The sequence below is a fragment of the Schistocerca cancellata genome, unplaced genomic scaffold, assembly GCF_023864275.1.
Source record: "Schistocerca cancellata isolate TAMUIC-IGC-003103 unplaced genomic scaffold, iqSchCanc2.1 HiC_scaffold_788, whole genome shotgun sequence".
NCBI classification, from domain to species: Eukaryota; Metazoa; Arthropoda; class Insecta; order Orthoptera; family Acrididae; genus Schistocerca; species Schistocerca cancellata.
In genome coordinates this window covers 15,137-27,790 of record NW_026046799.1, presented here as the reverse complement: position 1 = coordinate 27,790, position 12,654 = coordinate 15,137, and the positions used below count along the sequence as shown (strand labels likewise).

Below are 12,654 nucleotides of genomic sequence, written 5' to 3'. Positions count from 1 at the left end.
GACCCTTGCACTCCCATTATTCCGCAGACAAACACTACTCTCAATGTGTCCGTGAGGGTGTCTTTCAGGTTTCCTGCATTCTGTATCGAATCGTAGTTGGCCAAAATTAAAGTGGCACGCACAACGTCGAAAATAGCGTTCGGCCACCGCTCTGAGTAAGACGAACGTGTTGTCCACACTCTAGACTTCATTGAGGTTAGGCCGTTATACCTAAGATAGATTTGCACTCGATGACACCTCGACAACAGCCGGTCCTCACATTCACGTCTTGCTCTCCTTACGTCAGTATACATCATATGAGTCTGTGAGGCTGGCTTTGCAACATCTTGCGTGTCTTTAGGCTCGCCGCGACCAACACTTACCATGCACTGTCCACAAAACATGGAGGCGCCGGGGCTTGAACCCGGGACCTTTCACATGCAAAGCGAACGCTCTACCAACTGAGCTACGCCCCCAAGCGCAACAAAGATGCGCTGTTTTCCATCCTTTGCTACTCTGATGTGCGCGGACATGATGGTTGGTTGGTTCATAGGGGCGAAGGGACCAGTGTACAAAGGCGCGATCACGTTCATATGCACAAGAGTTCCAAGTAGTTTCGATGCTCTGGTATTACGACTACAAATTCCGTCTGTATTTAACGTCTTAAATTGAAAGGACAGTCACAAATTGCTCCGTTTTCACTCCATGTCGACAATCACACAGCGCCTGAGGTAACAAGCACATCTGAAGCCCCATTGTGCACTCGACTGTTGATGCCAACTCACTGCCTCGCACTTTACTACTGTGTACCACTCTTGTCGTCCAACTGCAAAAGACTGGGCCACAACAAGTTTCCGCGTCTCCATTGCACTGCGCAAACTACGAAACGCTCCCCAAACATTGCACTCACCTATGCAGACGACTTTTCCGACTTTTCACGACGCTCACGCAACGCTCACGCTAGTGACAGCCTTATTTAGAGCTTGACGTCGCGCCCAAGCGAGTGAGCACATTTCGCCTACGGCTTAGGCCGCCCAACTAGTGTGGCTGCTCGGTCTCTGCAGGCAGCGAGGAGCTGCAAACTTCCCGTGTTCGCGCCTATGTCACCTCCGCTTGCTTGTCAGAGACAGAGTGTCGCAAAACATACAACTCACTCCATGAATTGATTGCTACGGCATCTGTCATCAGCAGTCACAACTAGCAACACCAGTAGCAGCCGACTGCACGTAAAGAATGGGAATGTGCAGTGGGATTTTTGTGAACTCGGCGCAAGGCAGATCTTTCCGACATAGGTTTGAGAATCTTAAGGGAAGACTTGTACTGGTTCTAAATTAAGTATAGGGCTGGGAGGAGGGTGCTTCCTGCGCGTAACAGCACGCTTGCCAATTGTGGCTGCTAATCGTTCGCTCGTATCTGCCTAGACACATTCGCTGGCTGTGAATTATTTGCATGGCAGTGTGCGCATGTTGGTGTGTTAAAAATTCTGGAGACGCTGGGTATCGATCCCAGTACCTCTCGCATGCTAAGCGAGCGCTCTACCATCTGAGCTACGCCCCCTGATGACGGATAGTGCTACATACAACCATATCAATATCACAGACCCTTGCACTCCCATTATTCCGCAGACAAACACTACTCTCAATGTGTCCGTGAGGGTGTCTTTCAGGTTTCCTGCATTCTGTATCGAATCGTAGTTGGCCAAAATTAAAGTGGCACGCACAACGTCGAAAATAGCGTTCGGCCACCGCTCTGAGTAAGACGAACGTGTTGTCCACACTCTAGACTTCATTGAGGTTAGGCCGTTATACCTAAGATAGATTTGCACTCGATGACACCTCGACAACAGCCGGTCCTCACATTCACGTCTTGCTCTCCTTACGTCAGTATACATCATATGAGTCTGTGAGGCTGGCTTTGCAACATCTTGCGTGTCTTTAGGCTCGCCGCGACCAACACTTACCATGCACTGTCCACAAAACATGGAGGCGCCGGGGCTTGAACCCGGGACCTTTCACATGCAAAGCGAACGCTCTACCAACTGAGCTACGCCCCCAAGCGCAACAAAGATGCGCTGTTTTCCATCCTTTGCTACTCTGATGTGCGCGGACATGATGGTTGGTTGGTTCATAGGGGCGAAGGGACCAGTGTACAAAGGCGCGATCACGTTCATATGCACAAGAGTTCCAAGTAGTTTCGATGCTCTGGTATTACGACTACAAATTCCGTCTGTATTTAACGTCTTAAATTGAAAGGACAGTCACAAATTGCTCCGTTTTCACTCCATGTCGACAATCACACAGCGCCTGAGGTAACAAGCACATCTGAAGCCCCATTGTGCACTCGACTGTTGATGCCAACTCACTGCCTCGCACTTTACTACTGTGTACCACTCTTGTCGTCCAACTGCAAAAGACTGGGCCACAACAAGTTTCCGCGTCTCCATTGCACTGCGCAAACTACGAAACGCTCCCCAAACATTGCACTCACCTATGCAGACGACTTTTCCGACTTTTCACGACGCTCACGCAACGCTCACGCTAGTGACAGCCTTATTTAGAGCTTGACGTCGCGCCCAAGCGAGTGAGCACATTTCGCCTACGGCTTAGGCCGCCCAACTAGTGTGGCTGCTCGGTCTCTGCAGGCAGCGAGGAGCTGCAAACTTCCCGTGTTCGCGCCTATGTCACCTCCGCTTGCTTGTCAGAGACAGAGTGTCGCAAAACATACAACTCACTCCATGAATTGATTGCTACGGCATCTGTCATCAGCAGTCACAACTAGCAACACCAGTAGCAGCCGACTGCACGTAAAGAATGGGAATGTGCAGTGGGATTTTTGTGAACTCGGCGCAAGGCAGATCTTTCCGACATAGGTTTGAGAATCTTAAGGGAAGACTTGTACTGGTTCTAAATTAAGTATAGGGCTGGGAGGAGGGTGCTTCCTGCGCGTAACAGCACGCTTGCCAATTGTGGCTGCTAATCGTTCGCTCGTATCTGCCTAGACACATTCGCTGGCTGTGAATTATTTGCATGGCAGTGTGCGCATGTTGGTGTGTTAAAAATTCTGGAGACGCTGGGTATCGATCCCAGTACCTCTCGCATGCTAAGCGAGCGCTCTACCATCTGAGCTACGCCCCCTGATGACGGATAGTGCTACATACAACCATATCAATATCACAGACCCTTGCACTCCCATTATTCCGCAGACAAACACTACTCTCAATGTGTCCGTGAGGGTGTCTTTCAGGTTTCCTGCATTCTGTATCGAATCGTAGTTGGCCAAAATTAAAGTGGCACGCACAACGTCGAAAATAGCGTTCGGCCACCGCTCTGAGTAAGACGAACGTGTTGTCCACACTCTAGACTTCATTGAGGTTAGGCCGTTATACCTAAGATAGATTTGCACTCGATGACACCTCGACAACAGCCGGTCCTCACATTCACGTCTTGCTCTCCTTACGTCAGTATACATCATATGAGTCTGTGAGGCTGGCTTTGCAACATCTTGCGTGTCTTTAGGCTCGCCGCGACCAACACTTACCATGCACTGTCCACAAAACATGGAGGCGCCGGGGCTTGAACCCGGGACCTTTCACATGCAAAGCGAACGCTCTACCAACTGAGCTACGCCCCCAAGCGCAACAAAGATGCGCTGTTTTCCATCCTTTGCTACTCTGATGTGCGCGGACATGATGGTTGGTTGGTTCATAGGGGCGAAGGGACCAGTGTACAAAGGCGCGATCACGTTCATATGCACAAGAGTTCCAAGTAGTTTCGATGCTCTGGTATTACGACTACAAATTCCGTCTGTATTTAACGTCTTAAATTGAAAGGACAGTCACAAATTGCTCCGTTTTCACTCCATGTCGACAATCACACAGCGCCTGAGGTAACAAGCACATCTGAAGCCCCATTGTGCACTCGACTGTTGATGCCAACTCACTGCCTCGCACTTTACTACTGTGTACCACTCTTGTCGTCCAACTGCAAAAGACTGGGCCACAACAAGTTTCCGCGTCTCCATTGCACTGCGCAAACTACGAAACGCTCCCCAAACATTGCACTCACCTATGCAGACGACTTTTCCGACTTTTCACGACGCTCACGCAACGCTCACGCTAGTGACAGCCTTATTTAGAGCTTGACGTCGCGCCCAAGCGAGTGAGCACATTTCGCCTACGGCTTAGGCCGCCCAACTAGTGTGGCTGCTCGGTCTCTGCAGGCAGCGAGGAGCTGCAAACTTCCCGTGTTCGCGCCTATGTCACCTCCGCTTGCTTGTCAGAGACAGAGTGTCGCAAAACATACAACTCACTCCATGAATTGATTGCTACGGCATCTGTCATCAGCAGTCACAACTAGCAACACCAGTAGCAGCCGACTGCACGTAAAGAATGGGAATGTGCAGTGGGATTTTTGTGAACTCGGCGCAAGGCAGATCTTTCCGACATAGGTTTGAGAATCTTAAGGGAAGACTTGTACTGGTTCTAAATTAAGTATAGGGCTGGGAGGAGGGTGCTTCCTGCGCGTAACAGCACGCTTGCCAATTGTGGCTGCTAATCGTTCGCTCGTATCTGCCTAGACACATTCGCTGGCTGTGAATTATTTGCATGGCAGTGTGCGCATGTTGGTGTGTTAAAAATTCTGGAGACGCTGGGTATCGATCCCAGTACCTCTCGCATGCTAAGCGAGCGCTCTACCATCTGAGCTACGCCCCCTGATGACGGATAGTGCTACATACAACCATATCAATATCACAGACCCTTGCACTCCCATTATTCCGCAGACAAACACTACTCTCAATGTGTCCGTGAGGGTGTCTTTCAGGTTTCCTGCATTCTGTATCGAATCGTAGTTGGCCAAAATTAAAGTGGCACGCACAACGTCGAAAATAGCGTTCGGCCACCGCTCTGAGTAAGACGAACGTGTTGTCCACACTCTAGACTTCATTGAGGTTAGGCCGTTATACCTAAGATAGATTTGCACTCGATGACACCTCGACAACAGCCGGTCCTCACATTCACGTCTTGCTCTCCTTACGTCAGTATACATCATATGAGTCTGTGAGGCTGGCTTTGCAACATCTTGCGTGTCTTTAGGCTCGCCGCGACCAACACTTACCATGCACTGTCCACAAAACATGGAGGCGCCGGGGCTTGAACCCGGGACCTTTCACATGCAAAGCGAACGCTCTACCAACTGAGCTACGCCCCCAAGCGCAACAAAGATGCGCTGTTTTCCATCCTTTGCTACTCTGATGTGCGCGGACATGATGGTTGGTTGGTTCATAGGGGCGAAGGGACCAGTGTACAAAGGCGCGATCACGTTCATATGCACAAGAGTTCCAAGTAGTTTCGATGCTCTGGTATTACGACTACAAATTCCGTCTGTATTTAACGTCTTAAATTGAAAGGACAGTCACAAATTGCTCCGTTTTCACTCCATGTCGACAATCACACAGCGCCTGAGGTAACAAGCACATCTGAAGCCCCATTGTGCACTCGACTGTTGATGCCAACTCACTGCCTCGCACTTTACTACTGTGTACCACTCTTGTCGTCCAACTGCAAAAGACTGGGCCACAACAAGTTTCCGCGTCTCCATTGCACTGCGCAAACTACGAAACGCTCCCCAAACATTGCACTCACCTATGCAGACGACTTTTCCGACTTTTCACGACGCTCACGCAACGCTCACGCTAGTGACAGCCTTATTTAGAGCTTGACGTCGCGCCCAAGCGAGTGAGCACATTTCGCCTACGGCTTAGGCCGCCCAACTAGTGTGGCTGCTCGGTCTCTGCAGGCAGCGAGGAGCTGCAAACTTCCCGTGTTCGCGCCTATGTCACCTCCGCTTGCTTGTCAGAGACAGAGTGTCGCAAAACATACAACTCACTCCATGAATTGATTGCTACGGCATCTGTCATCAGCAGTCACAACTAGCAACACCAGTAGCAGCCGACTGCACGTAAAGAATGGGAATGTGCAGTGGGATTTTTGTGAACTCGGCGCAAGGCAGATCTTTCCGACATAGGTTTGAGAATCTTAAGGGAAGACTTGTACTGGTTCTAAATTAAGTATAGGGCTGGGAGGAGGGTGCTTCCTGCGCGTAACAGCACGCTTGCCAATTGTGGCTGCTAATCGTTCGCTCGTATCTGCCTAGACACATTCGCTGGCTGTGAATTATTTGCATGGCAGTGTGCGCATGTTGGTGTGTTAAAAATTCTGGAGACGCTGGGTATCGATCCCAGTACCTCTCGCATGCTAAGCGAGCGCTCTACCATCTGAGCTACGCCCCCTGATGACGGATAGTGCTACATACAACCATATCAATATCACAGACCCTTGCACTCCCATTATTCCGCAGACAAACACTACTCTCAATGTGTCCGTGAGGGTGTCTTTCAGGTTTCCTGCATTCTGTATCGAATCGTAGTTGGCCAAAATTAAAGTGGCACGCACAACGTCGAAAATAGCGTTCGGCCACCGCTCTGAGTAAGACGAACGTGTTGTCCACACTCTAGACTTCATTGAGGTTAGGCCGTTATACCTAAGATAGATTTGCACTCGATGACACCTCGACAACAGCCGGTCCTCACATTCACGTCTTGCTCTCCTTACGTCAGTATACATCATATGAGTCTGTGAGGCTGGCTTTGCAACATCTTGCGCGTCTTTAGGCTCGCCGCGACCAACACTTACCATGCACTGTCCACAAAACATGGAGGCGCCGGGGCTTGAACCCGGGACCTTTCACATGCAAAGCGAACGCTCTACCAACTGAGCTACGCCCCCAAGCGCAACAAAGATGCGCTGTTTTCCATCCTTTGCTACTCTGATGTGCGCGGACATGATGGTTGGTTGGTTCATAGGGGCGAAGGGACCAGTGTACAAAGGCGCGATCACGTTCATATGCACAAGAGTTCCAAGTAGTTTCGATGCTCTGGTATTACGACTACAAATTCCGTCTGTATTTAACGTCTTAAATTGAAAGGACAGTCACAAATTGCTCCGTTTTCACTCCATGTCGACAATCACACAGCGCCTGAGGTAACAAGCACATCTGAAGCCCCATTGTGCACTCGACTGTTGATGCCAACTCACTGCCTCGCACTTTACTACTGTGTACCACTCTTGTCGTCCAACTGCAAAAGACTGGGCCACAACAAGTTTCCGCGTCTCCATTGCACTGCGCAAACTACGAAACGCTCCCCAAACATTGCACTCACCTATGCAGACGACTTTTCCGACTTTTCACGACGCTCACGCAACGCTCACGCTAGTGACAGCCTTATTTAGAGCTTGACGTCGCGCCCAAGCGAGTGAGCACATTTCGCCTACGGCTTAGGCCGCCCAACTAGTGTGGCTGCTCGGTCTCTGCAGGCAGCGAGGAGCTGCAAACTTCCCGTGTTCGCGCCTATGTCACCTCCGCTTGCTTGTCAGAGACAGAGTGTCGCAAAACATACAACTCACTCCATGAATTGATTGCTACGGCATCTGTCATCAGCAGTCACAACTAGCAACACCAGTAGCAGCCGACTGCACGTAAAGAATGGGAATGTGCAGTGGGATTTTTGTGAACTCGGCGCAAGGCAGATCTTTCCGACATAGGTTTGAGAATCTTAAGGGAAGACTTGTACTGGTTCTAAATTAAGTATAGGGCTGGGAGGAGGGTGCTTCCTGCGCGTAACAGCACGCTTGCCAATTGTGGCTGCTAATCGTTCGCTCGTATCTGCCTAGACACATTCGCTGGCTGTGAATTATTTGCATGGCAGTGTGCGCATGTTGGTGTGTTAAAAATTCTGGAGACGCTGGGTATCGATCCCAGTACCTCTCGCATGCTAAGCGAGCGCTCTACCATCTGAGCTACGCCCCCTGATGACGGATAGTGCTACATACAACCATATCAATATCACAGACCCTTGCACTCCCATTATTCCGCAGACAAACACTACTCTCAATGTGTCCGTGAGGGTGTCTTTCAGGTTTCCTGCATTCTGTATCGAATCGTAGTTGGCCAAAATTAAAGTGGCACGCACAACGTCGAAAATAGCGTTCGGCCACCGCTCTGAGTAAGACGAACGTGTTGTCCACACTCTAGACTTCATTGAGGTTAGGCCGTTATACCTAAGATAGATTTGCACTCGATGACACCTCGACAACAGCCGGTCCTCACATTCACGTCTTGCTCTCCTTACGTCAGTATACATCATATGAGTCTGTGAGGCTGGCTTTGCAACATCTTGCGTGTCTTTAGGCTCGCCGCGACCAACACTTACCATGCACTGTCCACAAAACATGGAGGCGCCGGGGCTTGAACCCGGGACCTTTCACATGCAAAGCGAACGCTCTACCAACTGAGCTACGCCCCCAAGCGCAACAAAGATGCGCTGTTTTCCATCCTTTGCTACTCTGATGTGCGCGGACATGATGGTTGGTTGGTTCATAGGGGCGAAGGGACCAGTGTACAAAGGCGCGATCACGTTCATATGCACAAGAGTTCCAAGTAGTTTCGATGCTCTGGTATTACGACTACAAATTCCGTCTGTATTTAACGTCTTAAATTGAAAGGACAGTCACAAATTGCTCCGTTTTCACTCCATGTCGACAATCACACAGCGCCTGAGGTAACAAGCACATCTGAAGCCCCATTGTGCACTCGACTGTTGATGCCAACTCACTGCCTCGCACTTTACTACTGTGTACCACTCTTGTCGTCCAACTGCAAAAGACTGGGCCACAACAAGTTTCCGCGTCTCCATTGCACTGCGCAAACTACGAAACGCTCCCCAAACATTGCACTCACCTATGCAGACGACTTTTCCGACTTTTCACGACGCTCACGCAACGCTCACGCTAGTGACAGCCTTATTTAGAGCTTGACGTCGCGCCCAAGCGAGTGAGCACATTTCGCCTACGGCTTAGGCCGCCCAACTAGTGTGGCTGCTCGGTCTCTGCAGGCAGCGAGGAGCTGCAAACTTCCCGTGTTCGCGCCTATGTCACCTCCGCTTGCTTGTCAGAGACAGAGTGTCGCAAAACATACAACTCACTCCATGAATTGATTGCTACGGCATCTGTCATCAGCAGTCACAACTAGCAACACCAGTAGCAGCCGACTGCACGTAAAGAATGGGAATGTGCAGTGGGATTTTTGTGAACTCGGCGCAAGGCAGATCTTTCCGACATAGGTTTGAGAATCTTAAGGGAAGACTTGTACTGGTTCTAAATTAAGTATAGGGCTGGGAGGAGGGTGCTTCCTGCGCGTAACAGCACGCTTGCCAATTGTGGCTGCTAATCGTTCGCTCGTATCTGCCTAGACACATTCGCTGGCTGTGAATTATTTGCATGGCAGTGTGCGCATGTTGGTGTGTTAAAAATTCTGGAGACGCTGGGTATCGATCCCAGTACCTCTCGCATGCTAAGCGAGCGCTCTACCATCTGAGCTACGCCCCCTGATGACGGATAGTGCTACATACAACCATATCAATATCACAGACCCTTGCACTCCCATTATTCCGCAGACAAACACTACTCTCAATGTGTCCGTGAGGGTGTCTTTCAGGTTTCCTGCATTCTGTATCGAATCGTAGTTGGCCAAAATTAAAGTGGCACGCACAACGTCGAAAATAGCGTTCGGCCACCGCTCTGAGTAAGACGAACGTGTTGTCCACACTCTAGACTTCATTGAGGTTAGGCCGTTATACCTAAGATAGATTTGCACTCGATGACACCTCGACAACAGCCGGTCCTCACATTCACGTCTTGCTCTCCTTACGTCAGTATACATCATATGAGTCTGTGAGGCTGGCTTTGCAACATCTTGCGTGTCTTTAGGCTCGCCGCGACCAACACTTACCATGCACTGTCCACAAAACATGGAGGCGCCGGGGCTTGAACCCGGGACCTTTCACATGCAAAGCGAACGCTCTACCAACTGAGCTACGCCCCCAAGCGCAACAAAGATGCGCTGTTTTCCATCCTTTGCTACTCTGATGTGCGCGGACATGATGGTTGGTTGGTTCATAGGGGCGAAGGGACCAGTGTACAAAGGCGCGATCACGTTCATATGCACAAGAGTTCCAAGTAGTTTCGATGCTCTGGTATTACGACTACAAATTCCGTCTGTATTTAACGTCTTAAATTGAAAGGACAGTCACAAATTGCTCCGTTTTCACTCCATGTCGACAATCACACAGCGCCTGAGGTAACAAGCACATCTGAAGCCCCATTGTGCACTCGACTGTTGATGCCAACTCACTGCCTCGCACTTTACTACTGTGTACCACTCTTGTCGTCCAACTGCAAAAGACTGAGCCACAACAAGTTTCCGCGTCTCCATTGCACTGCGCAAACTACGAAACGCTCCCCAAACATTGCACTCACCTATGCAGACGACTTTTCCGACTTTACACGACGCTCACGCAACGCTCACGCTAGTGACAGCCTTATTTAGAGCTTGACGTCGCGCCCAAGCGAGTGAGCACATTTCGCCTACGGCTTAGGCCGCCCAACTAGTGTGGCTGCTCGGTCTCTGCAGGCAGCGAGGAGCTGCAAACTTCCCGTGTTCGCGCCTATGTCACCTCCGCTTGCTTGTCAGAGACAGAGTGTCGCAAAACATACAACTCACTCCATGAATTGATTGCTACGGCATCTGTCATCAGCAGTCACAACTAGCAACACCAGTAGCAGCCGACTGCACGTAAAGAATGGGAATGTGCAGTGGGATTTTTGTGAACTCGGCGCAAGGCAGATCTTTCCGACATAGGTTTGAGAATCTTAAGGGAAGACTTGTACTGGTTCTAAATTAAGTATAGGGCTGGGAGGAGGGTGCTTCCTGCGCGTAACAGCACGCTTGCCAATTGTGGCTGCTAATCGTTCGCTCGTATCTGCCTAGACACATTCGCTGGCTGTGAATTATTTGCATGGCAGTGTGCGCATGTTGGTGTGTTAAAAATTCTGGAGACGCTGGGTATCGATCCCAGTACCTCTCGCATGCTAAGCGAGCGCTCTACCATCTGAGCTACGCCCCCTGATGACGGATAGTGCTACATACAACCATATCAATATCACAGACCCTTGCACTCCCATTATTCCGCAGACAAACACTACTCTCAATGTGTCCGTGAGGGTGTCTTTCAGGTTTCCTGCATTCTGTATCGAATCGTAGTTGGCCAAAATTAAAGTGGCACGCACAACGTCGAAAATAGCGTTCGGCCACCGCTCTGAGTAAGACGAACGTGTTGTCCACACTCTAGACTTCATTGAGGTTAGGCCGTTATACCTAAGATAGATTTGCACTCGATGACACCTCGACAACAGCCGGTCCTCACATTCACGTCTTGCTCTCCTTACGTCAGTATACATCATATGAGTCTGTGAGGCTGGCTTTGCAACATCTTGCGTGTCTTTAGGCTCGCCGCGACCAACACTTACCATGCACTGTCCACAAAACATGGAGGCGCCGGGGCTTGAACCCGGGACCTTTCACATGCAAAGCGAACGCTCTACCAACTGAGCTACGCCCCCAAGCGCAACAAAGATGCGCTGTTTTCCATCCTTTGCTACTCTGATGTGCGCGGACATGATGGTTGGTTGGTTCATAGGGGCGAAGGGACCAGTGTACAAAGGCGCGATCACGTTCATATGCACAAGAGTTCCAAGTAGTTTCGATGCTCTGGTATTACGACTACAAATTCCGTCTGTATTTAACGTCTTAAATTGAAAGGACAGTCACAAATTGCTCCGTTTTCACTCCATGTCGACAATCACACAGCGCCTGAGGTAACAAGCACATCTGAAGCCCCATTGTGCACTCGACTGTTGATGCCAACTCACTGCCTCGCACTTTACTACTGTGTACCACTCTTGTCGTCCAACTGCAAAAGACTGAGCCACAACAAGTTTCCGCGTCTCCATTGCACTGCGCAAACTACGAAACGCTCCCCAAACATTGCACTCACCTATGCAGACGACTTTTCCGACTTTACACGACGCTCACGCTAGTGACAGCCTTATTTAGAGCTTGACGTCGCGCCCAAGCGAGTGAGCACATTTCGCCTACGGCTTAGGCCGCCCAACTAGTGTGGCTGCTCGGTCTCTGCAGGCAGCGAGGAGCTGCAAACTTCCCGTGTTCGCGCCTATGTCACCTCCGCTTGCTTGTCAGAGACAGAGTGTCGCAAAACATACAACTCACTCCATGAATTGATTGCTACGGCATCTGTCATCAGCAGTCACAACTAGCAACACCAGTAGCAGCCGACTGCACGTAAAGAATGGGAATGTGCAGTGGGATTTTTGTGAACTCGGCGCAAGGCAGATCTTTCCGACATAGGTTTGAGAATCTTAAGGGAAGACTTGTACTGGTTCTAAATTAAGTATAGGGCTGGGAGGAGGGTGCTTCCTGCGCGTAACAGCACGCTTGCCAATTGTGGCTGCTAATCGTTCGCTCGTATCTGCCTAGACACATTCGCTGGCTGTGAATTATTTGCATGGCAGTGTGCGCATGTTGGTGTGTTAAAAATTCTGGAGACGCTGGGTATCGATCCCAGTACCTCTCGCATGCTAAGCGAGCGCTCTACCATCTGAGCTACGCCCCCTGATGACGGATAGTGCTACATACAACCATATCAATATCACAGACCCTTGCACTCCCATTATTCCGCAGACAAACACTACTCTCAATGTGT

General features: G+C 50.2%; 16 non-coding genes across 16 annotated transcripts; all 16 read right to left on the bottom strand.

Annotated features, from left to right (window-relative positions):
• Nucleotides 1-382: 382 nt before the first annotated feature.
• On the bottom strand, nt 383-455 carry Trnaa-ugc (transfer RNA alanine (anticodon UGC)). Its single transcript has one exon. It is a non-coding gene; the product is annotated as a tRNA-Ala (tRNA).
• Nucleotides 456-1,463: 1,008 nt separating this feature from the next.
• On the bottom strand, nt 1,464-1,536 carry Trnaa-agc (transfer RNA alanine (anticodon AGC)). The gene has a single exon. It is a non-coding gene; the product is annotated as a tRNA-Ala (tRNA).
• A 423-nt stretch (nt 1,537-1,959) lies between these two features.
• On the bottom strand, nt 1,960-2,032 carry Trnaa-ugc (transfer RNA alanine (anticodon UGC)). The gene has a single exon. It is a non-coding gene; the product is annotated as a tRNA-Ala (tRNA).
• A 1,008-nt stretch (nt 2,033-3,040) lies between these two features.
• Nucleotides 3,041-3,113, bottom strand: Trnaa-agc (transfer RNA alanine (anticodon AGC)). The gene has a single exon. It is a non-coding gene; the product is annotated as a tRNA-Ala (tRNA).
• A 423-nt stretch (nt 3,114-3,536) lies between these two features.
• Trnaa-ugc (transfer RNA alanine (anticodon UGC)) lies at nt 3,537-3,609 on the bottom strand. Its single transcript has one exon. It is a non-coding gene; the product is annotated as a tRNA-Ala (tRNA).
• A 1,008-nt stretch (nt 3,610-4,617) lies between these two features.
• Trnaa-agc (transfer RNA alanine (anticodon AGC)) lies at nt 4,618-4,690 on the bottom strand. Its single transcript has one exon. It is a non-coding gene; the product is annotated as a tRNA-Ala (tRNA).
• A 423-nt stretch (nt 4,691-5,113) lies between these two features.
• On the bottom strand, nt 5,114-5,186 carry Trnaa-ugc (transfer RNA alanine (anticodon UGC)). Its single transcript has one exon. It is a non-coding gene; the product is annotated as a tRNA-Ala (tRNA).
• Nucleotides 5,187-6,194: 1,008 nt separating this feature from the next.
• On the bottom strand, nt 6,195-6,267 carry Trnaa-agc (transfer RNA alanine (anticodon AGC)). Its single transcript has one exon. It is a non-coding gene; the product is annotated as a tRNA-Ala (tRNA).
• Nucleotides 6,268-6,690: 423 nt separating this feature from the next.
• Nucleotides 6,691-6,763, bottom strand: Trnaa-ugc (transfer RNA alanine (anticodon UGC)). Its single transcript has one exon. It is a non-coding gene; the product is annotated as a tRNA-Ala (tRNA).
• A 1,008-nt stretch (nt 6,764-7,771) lies between these two features.
• Nucleotides 7,772-7,844, bottom strand: Trnaa-agc (transfer RNA alanine (anticodon AGC)). The gene has a single exon. It is a non-coding gene; the product is annotated as a tRNA-Ala (tRNA).
• A 423-nt stretch (nt 7,845-8,267) lies between these two features.
• On the bottom strand, nt 8,268-8,340 carry Trnaa-ugc (transfer RNA alanine (anticodon UGC)). Its single transcript has one exon. It is a non-coding gene; the product is annotated as a tRNA-Ala (tRNA).
• A 1,008-nt stretch (nt 8,341-9,348) lies between these two features.
• On the bottom strand, nt 9,349-9,421 carry Trnaa-agc (transfer RNA alanine (anticodon AGC)). Its single transcript has one exon. It is a non-coding gene; the product is annotated as a tRNA-Ala (tRNA).
• Nucleotides 9,422-9,844: 423 nt separating this feature from the next.
• On the bottom strand, nt 9,845-9,917 carry Trnaa-ugc (transfer RNA alanine (anticodon UGC)). The gene has a single exon. It is a non-coding gene; the product is annotated as a tRNA-Ala (tRNA).
• A 1,008-nt stretch (nt 9,918-10,925) lies between these two features.
• Nucleotides 10,926-10,998, bottom strand: Trnaa-agc (transfer RNA alanine (anticodon AGC)). The gene has a single exon. It is a non-coding gene; the product is annotated as a tRNA-Ala (tRNA).
• Nucleotides 10,999-11,421: 423 nt separating this feature from the next.
• On the bottom strand, nt 11,422-11,494 carry Trnaa-ugc (transfer RNA alanine (anticodon UGC)). Its single transcript has one exon. It is a non-coding gene; the product is annotated as a tRNA-Ala (tRNA).
• A 997-nt stretch (nt 11,495-12,491) lies between these two features.
• Trnaa-agc (transfer RNA alanine (anticodon AGC)) lies at nt 12,492-12,564 on the bottom strand. Its single transcript has one exon. It is a non-coding gene; the product is annotated as a tRNA-Ala (tRNA).
• Between the last annotated feature and the right edge of the window lie 90 nt (nt 12,565-12,654).